General features: G+C 42.7%; 1 pseudogene; it reads left to right on the top strand.

The window, feature by feature from the left end:
* Window positions 1-871: 871 nt before the first annotated feature.
* On the top strand, window positions 872-2742 carry LOC101026234 (annotated as a pseudogene).
* Window positions 2743-6962: the final 4220 nt, after the last annotated feature.

Raw genomic sequence — 6962 nt, 5'->3', positions numbered from 1 at the left:
ACACACAGAAGAATGAAATTAGATCCTTATCTCACACCATATACTAAAATCAATACAACATGGATTAAACTGAAAAAATTCTACCAGAAAACATAGGAGAAAAGCTCATGACATTATTCTGGGCAATGATTTTTTTTGGATATGACCCCCAAAGCACCGGCAACAAAAGCAAAAAATAGACAAATAGAATGACAACAAACTAAAAAGCTTCTGCACGGCAAAGGAAACAATCAACCTACAGAATGGAAGAAAATATGTTCAAACCATACGTCTGATAAGGGATTAATATCCAATACATATAAGGAACACAGACAACTCAATAGTAAGTAAACAAATAACCTTATTTAAAAATGGGCAAAGGGAGAAGTCCTGCATGGCTTCTGCTAGCAGAAGCTGCATGGTAGGGCAACCTCCTGTGCCCTAGGGCCAGATGATACTCTAAGGTGGATGAGTCACCTGTAAATCCAGCTGAGCATTGCAGGCCACCCAGGGAGAGATTTTTTAAAAGCCTATTATTCCTGGATGCCTAGTACATTTAAGATGCCATTATTCCTGGATGCCTAGTACATTTAAGATGCCTGACAGCAGGCCGGGCGCGGTGGCTCAAGCCTGTAATCCCAGCACTTTGGGAGGCTGAGACGGGCGGATCACAAGGTCAGGAGATCGAGACCATCCTGGCTAACACGGTGAAACCCCGTCTCTACTAAAAAATACAAAAAACTAGCCGGGCGAGGTGGCGGGCACCTGTGGTCCCAGCTACTCCGGAGGCTGAGGCAGGAGAATGGCATAAACCCGGGAGGCGGAGCTTGCAGTGAGCTGAGATCCGGCCACTGCACTCCAGCCTGGGCGACAGAGCCAGACTCAGTCTCAAAAAAAAAAAAAAAAGATGCCTGACAGCATGAAAAGTACTTGGAATAAGTGCAGGATGTCACCTGGAATCAGAGCCCTAAGTGATCTGGACTTTCCTTAATTCTAAATGCAGCATTCTTCATTTCAAGATGCCTTTGCACTTCTGATAAATGCAAACTGACAACCCTCAAGGCCACAATGGAGGGGAAATAGTTGGGGCTTAAAGCCTAGAAGACTGCCCTTTACAAAGCAAAGTCCCTGATTGGCATTTGAAATGCTGAGGCAGTTGCTGTGGAGGAGACATTTTTCTTATCCCACTAAGTACGACTTTGTGGTTCTTATTTTTTCCCTAGTCACCACTGTTTTAAGGATTCATCAAAAATTCCAAATCTGTAAGCATCACATACATGGAGCTTGTTGGAGAGAATCCTAGTAGTCATATTAATTGCACCAAAATTTTATAGGAGGAGGTAGATGAAATCCAAAAGGTAAAACTTGAGATGCTAACAGTGAAATTTACAAAGTGCCCTCGGTGTATACCTGACGACTGTATCAACATGACTGGTTATGTACTTCTTCATGTACTTCTTTCATCAAGAGATGCAGATATATTGTAGAACCCCTTAAGAAGGAAGAGTTCTATATTGTAGAATCCTTTAAGAAGGAATATGCTATTGGGCCAATAGCATATTCTATACTGGTTCATTACAAAATTGAAATGCTTGACAGGCTCCGAAGAGCCGTGTATATGCCTCGGAATTTCTATTGCATTCATGCGGACAAAAAAATCAGAGGATTGCTTTTTAGCTCCAGTGATGGGCATTGTGTCATTTCAGTCACATCTTTGTGGTCTGTCAGTTGAAGAGTCTGGTTTATGCCTTGTGGAGTCGGGTTCTGGCTGACCTCAACTGCGTGAGGGACCTCTGCACAGTGAGTGCAGACTGGAAGTACTTAATACATCTTTGTAGTATGGATTTTCCTGTTAAAACCAACCTAAAATCATTAGGAAGCTCAGGTTGTTAATGGGTGAAGACAATCTCAAAGCCAAGAGGATGCCATCCAATAAAGAAGAAAGGTGGAAAAAGTGGTATGCAGATGTTAATGGAAAGCTGACACACATGGCGACTGTCAAAGGGCATCCTCCGCTTGAAGCACCCTTTTTTTCAGGCAGTGTCTATTTTGTGGTCAGTAGGGAGTATGTGGGGCATGTGCTGGAGGATGAAAAAACCCAAAAGTTTATGGAGTGGGTGTGAGGCACAGACAGCCCAGATAAGTATCTCTAGGCCATCATCCAAAGGATCACTGAAGTCCCTGGCTCATTCACTTTAAACCATAAGTATGAGTTGTCTGGCGTGCATGCGGTTGCTAGGTTTGTCAACTGGCAGTACTCTGAGGATGATGTTTCCAAGGGTGCTCCTTACCCACCTGTACTGGGGTCTCCATGTACTCAGCATGCATTTTCAGAGCCAGCAACTTGAATTGGATGCTGTATAAGCACCTATGGGTGCAAGCCCATACATTTGATATGGATGTTGACCTCCTTGCCACTCAGTGTTTGGATGAGCATCTGAGGCATAAAGCTTTGGAGACTTTAAAACACTGACCATTATTAGCAATTTTGGGAATAAGAAGAAGGATGCACAAAGTGCCGACTATCTCATTCCTCTTCCTTGTCAATAAGCATCAGAAAAGTTGTTTGGGGTCCTGTTTGGGCCAGGGACTCTGAGTCTTCATGTCAGAGAAGCTGCATGTTTTCTGCAGAGCACAATTAGCTAGAAAGGTGTTATAATTTCTACTTTAAACAATTATAAGGGCTTGAAAGGGAATTAAGAGGAAAAAAAACCAAAAAGATAAAGCTTATTTTTTTTTTTTTTTGTATTTACACCAATATTTATTTTTTACCATTTCTGATGTTCTTTTTTTTTTTTTTTTTGAGATAGAGTCTCGCTCTGTCGCCTGGGCTGGAGTGCAGTGGCCGGATCTCAGCTCACTGCAAGCTCCGCCTCCTGGATTTACGCCATTCTCCTGCCTCAGCCTCCGGAGTAGCTGGGACTACAGGTGCCCGCCACCTCGTCCGGCTAGATTTTTGTATTTTTCAGTAGAGACGGGGTTTCACGGTGTTAGCCAGGATGGTCTCGATCTCCTGACCTCGTGATCCGCCCGTCTCCGCCTCCCAAAGTGCTGGGATTACAGGCTTGAGCCACCGTGCCCGACCTCTGATGGTCTTTACTCTTCTCTGTGGACCTGAGTTTCTCTTTGGTATATCCCTTCACACAGAGGAGCTCCCTTTATCACTTCTTAGAGTGCGGGTCTGCTGGCAGTGATTTCTCTTTGTTCTCTTTTACCTGAAAATGTCTTTATTTCAACTTCATTCTCAAAGAGTATTTTTGATGGATATATAATTCTGGGCTGACAGTTATTTTCTTTCCAAACTTTAAAGGTGTTCCACACTCTTCTGGCCTCCATGCTTTCTGCTCAAAAGTCAGATGTAAATCAAATTGATATTTTCACATATGAGATGTGTCATTTTTCTCTTGCTGCTTTTAAGGTTTGCTCTTTATTGTTGGTTTTCAGCAGTTTGGCTTTAATGTGCTTTAGTGTGAACTTATTCTGGTTGGTGTTCATTTAGAATCTTGTAGCTATAAATTTCTGTCTTTCATCAGATTTGGCAATTGTTTGGCCATGATTTCTTTAGTTTTCCACTCCACTCATTTTCTACTTTCCATCTGGAAGTCCATGTACACACCTGTTGAATTGTTTGATATTATCTAATAGGTCCCCGAGGTTCTGTTCTTTTTCATTGTTGTTGTTCTTTTTTTTTTTTTTTGAGATGGAGTCTCGCTTTGTCATCCAGGCTGGAGTGCAGTGGCGCAATCTCAGCTCACTGCAACCTCCGCCTGCATAAAATTCCTCAACATACTAAATACCAAGAAAAAAATTTGAGGGGAGGAGGGACAGAAAGTTTGGTCTCCATTCAGATATTTTGTCTTTAGCTGAGCTGCTTCAAGCCTGTTCTGTACATATGTTGTTCAGGGATTGGTCAGAGATCTGAATACACAGAAAAGATCTCCTCTCTGTCTTGTTTCTTTCTGGGAACTCCTTGCCTCTTTAGCAGCCAAACATTCCCCAGCTTCAGTTTTCTGGTTCTCCTGGCCAGAAATATTGACTTGTGCCCACCACTTCACATGTGCTATGTAGACCACCCTTAGCTCCAGGCTGAAAACCGTGACGATGGGAACTGACTTTGTGTAACTCCCCTCCTGCTTGTATGTACTTGCTGCAACTTTACCTGCTTCTGTTCATTCTCCACTGCCTTCATGTATTATCAGCAGATTTTTTTTTTTTTTTTTGAGACAGAGTCATGCTCTGTCGCCCAGGCTGGAGTACAGTGGTGTGATCTCGGCTCACTGCAACCTCTGCCTCCTGGGTTCAAGTGATTCTCCTGCCTCAGCCTCCCAAGTAGCTGGGATTACAGGCATGGGCCACACCCAGCTAATGTTTGTATTTTTAGTACGGATGGTGTTTCACCATGTTGGCCAGGCTGCTCTCAAACTCCTGACCTCCAGTGATCCACTCACCTCGGCCTCCCACAGTGCTGGGATTGCAGGTGTGAGCCACCGCACCCGACCTATTATCAGCAGATTTTATAGTTATTTTCTGTGTGGGAGTCATTTGTTATGGTCTTATGCTATCATTACCAGAAGGAAAAATCTGTAGTTTTTTTTTTTTTTTTAAAGACGATTTTTATTACATACGATGTGTTTCTTCTTCAGAACTGAGACTAAAAACCAACTAATGAGATGGTGAATTTCATCAGAAAACACATCCATTTCCAAATCAAAGCTGGTGTAATTTTAGGGTTGTCTTTTGTTGAGAGTTGTTTGTCTGTTAATGTGGTTTTAGACTTGATATCACTCTCATCATAAAATGACACTCTATAATTTTTTTCCAAGGCACCAGAAGAAATAGTGAGATTGGGACAGCATAAAAATGGGAAACAGTGGAACTTCTGGAATTCTTGGAATATTCTTACAGATAGATTTCAGTAAATTGCAAGCAAAAGATTTTCTCAGACATCCTTTCCTCAGGCATTCAGGACTTATTTTGTAAATAATAAAACCATTTAAATTGATTTTATTAACTGTCAGTGATGTAACTGTTTCAGAACAATCCCAAAATTGAATTTGTTCTAAAAATTGTATTTCTATCTGAATGGCATATCAGAGCTTAGATGTCACAGGATAATATTTATCTCTGTAGTCCATAGAAGTCACAATGCATGTTCATTCTGATAGCTTTATGTCTTTTCTTTGTTTAGCAGCATTAATATGATGGGGTAAGGTAACTTTTCTTTGTCTTCATTTTTTTGTTTTGTTTTTTGATCAGTAAGACTACCAGAAAGATAACTTTTCTTTCTTTAAAGCAATGTTGTATTTAAAAGCCACTAGAACAGTCAGTACATTTCCATGAAAAGTCTGAAGGCTTTGTATTTAGAAATCCAGGCCAGTAAGCTTTATGCCAAAATCCTGTCTTAAGGATAGGACAATTGAAATGTAAGTTCTGAAGCAAAAGTTTGCAGAGAATTTCTCTTTGATTTACCTGAAGGAGTTTCCCTCTAATTGCACAGAAATGAAGGCAAGTGCACACAAAGAGGGCTTCTGTTCTCGGGTGTCTGTGGATGCTGGGGGCTGATGTGGCCTCTCTTGGATAGGTTTCTATTCTAGATAACAGAGCAGTCCCTGAAGCAAAACAGGATATAGCTGGGCAGATAGAGTGAACTAAAGTGTGTGTTTTTAGGGAAATGTGCCCTTAGCAAATAGTTTCCCTGGTGTGCGCAGTCTTAGTATTGTGGCAATACACACATCCAGTTACCAATTGAATCAATCATTCATTGACTTAGTAAAACCATTTGAATGACTCCCATGTGCCAAGATATCAGGACTGTCCTAGTGGAGGGAATAAAAGTGAAATTATAGTCCTTTCTCCTGAAGAAATCAAGTTCTAGTGGAAAGCAAGGTGGGACAGGAAGGAAGCTGGCTGATGGAACTTGGCCCATTGCTAAGCATTCCTATCCCCTTAACTGTGGGTAATTGTCTGAAACTCCCTACAGACCTGGGAAGAAGCTATTGTATTAAAGGGGCTGTATGGAATTAGGGAGAGAAGCCAGGCTTTAGAGTCAGATGACCCTAATTGTGCATCTCACCCTCTCTGTGTCCCCGTGCTCTCCCTCTGTAAGATGGGGACAGTGACGGCTCCACCTCCCAGGTCTGCCTGCCGGGACTGCCGGGACTGCTGTGAGGGTGCAGGGCAGTGTGGGAACAGAGCCTGCACATGGTGGGTGGTCAGGTAGCAGCCACTGTGCTGTCACTCCCATTTGGGAAGTGAGCAAGTCTCTTACCAGGCAATAGTGAGGAAGCAGCAGGAACAGATTCTAATCTAGGTTTACCTAACATAGGCCCAGGAATTCTCACGAAACAGTTCTGCCTCTGTCCCCAATATAAAATAATTGTTCTCATGTGTCAAGAGTGGGAAATCAAGTCACACTTTTCTATGGAAACCAAAATTCCAAAGGGTAGAAGATAAGCCTCAATCGTGGCCTCTCAGGTAGTTTAGCTCTCTTCTTCCTTCATTAATATTGTTCTGTTAAATCAACAGTAGGGCTTGCTACCCCTTGTAGAGGACTACGTGCTCGCAAAGGAGATGTTCCCGATAAGTCCTGCTCTTGCAAACAAAGCAGGACATTCCTTCCCTGCAAACAGGGAGGACAAAGGAGTCAGCTGCAAACAGCAGACCCTGGGGACTGGTTTATGTGTAAACATCTTGAAAAACCAGAAAGTCAGGGAAAGGTCGGAAAAACAACATGTGTCTTGTGACTTGGCAACATTCCACAAACGACTGTATAAAATAAATCAGAGCGTGCCGTTCGGGGCAGCCGCCATGTTTGTCTCGTCTTGTGTTGTCTTGTGTGTTCATTCCTTTGTCTAGGAAACATGCGGACCCCAACATCTGGCGCAGTGAGCAGGGTCCGTGGCTCCACAAGAGCAAGGAACCGGAGGGGGAACACCCCGGGTAAGTAAATAAAGAAGGGAGACCCACAGGAAAATTATGGGGAA

This window comes from Papio anubis, unplaced genomic scaffold (assembly GCF_008728515.1).
Source record: "Papio anubis isolate 15944 unplaced genomic scaffold, Panubis1.0 scaffold1429, whole genome shotgun sequence".
In the NCBI taxonomy this organism is placed as follows: domain Eukaryota; kingdom Metazoa; phylum Chordata; class Mammalia; order Primates; family Cercopithecidae; genus Papio; species Papio anubis.
This window is presented reverse-complemented; position numbering and strand designations above follow the sequence as displayed.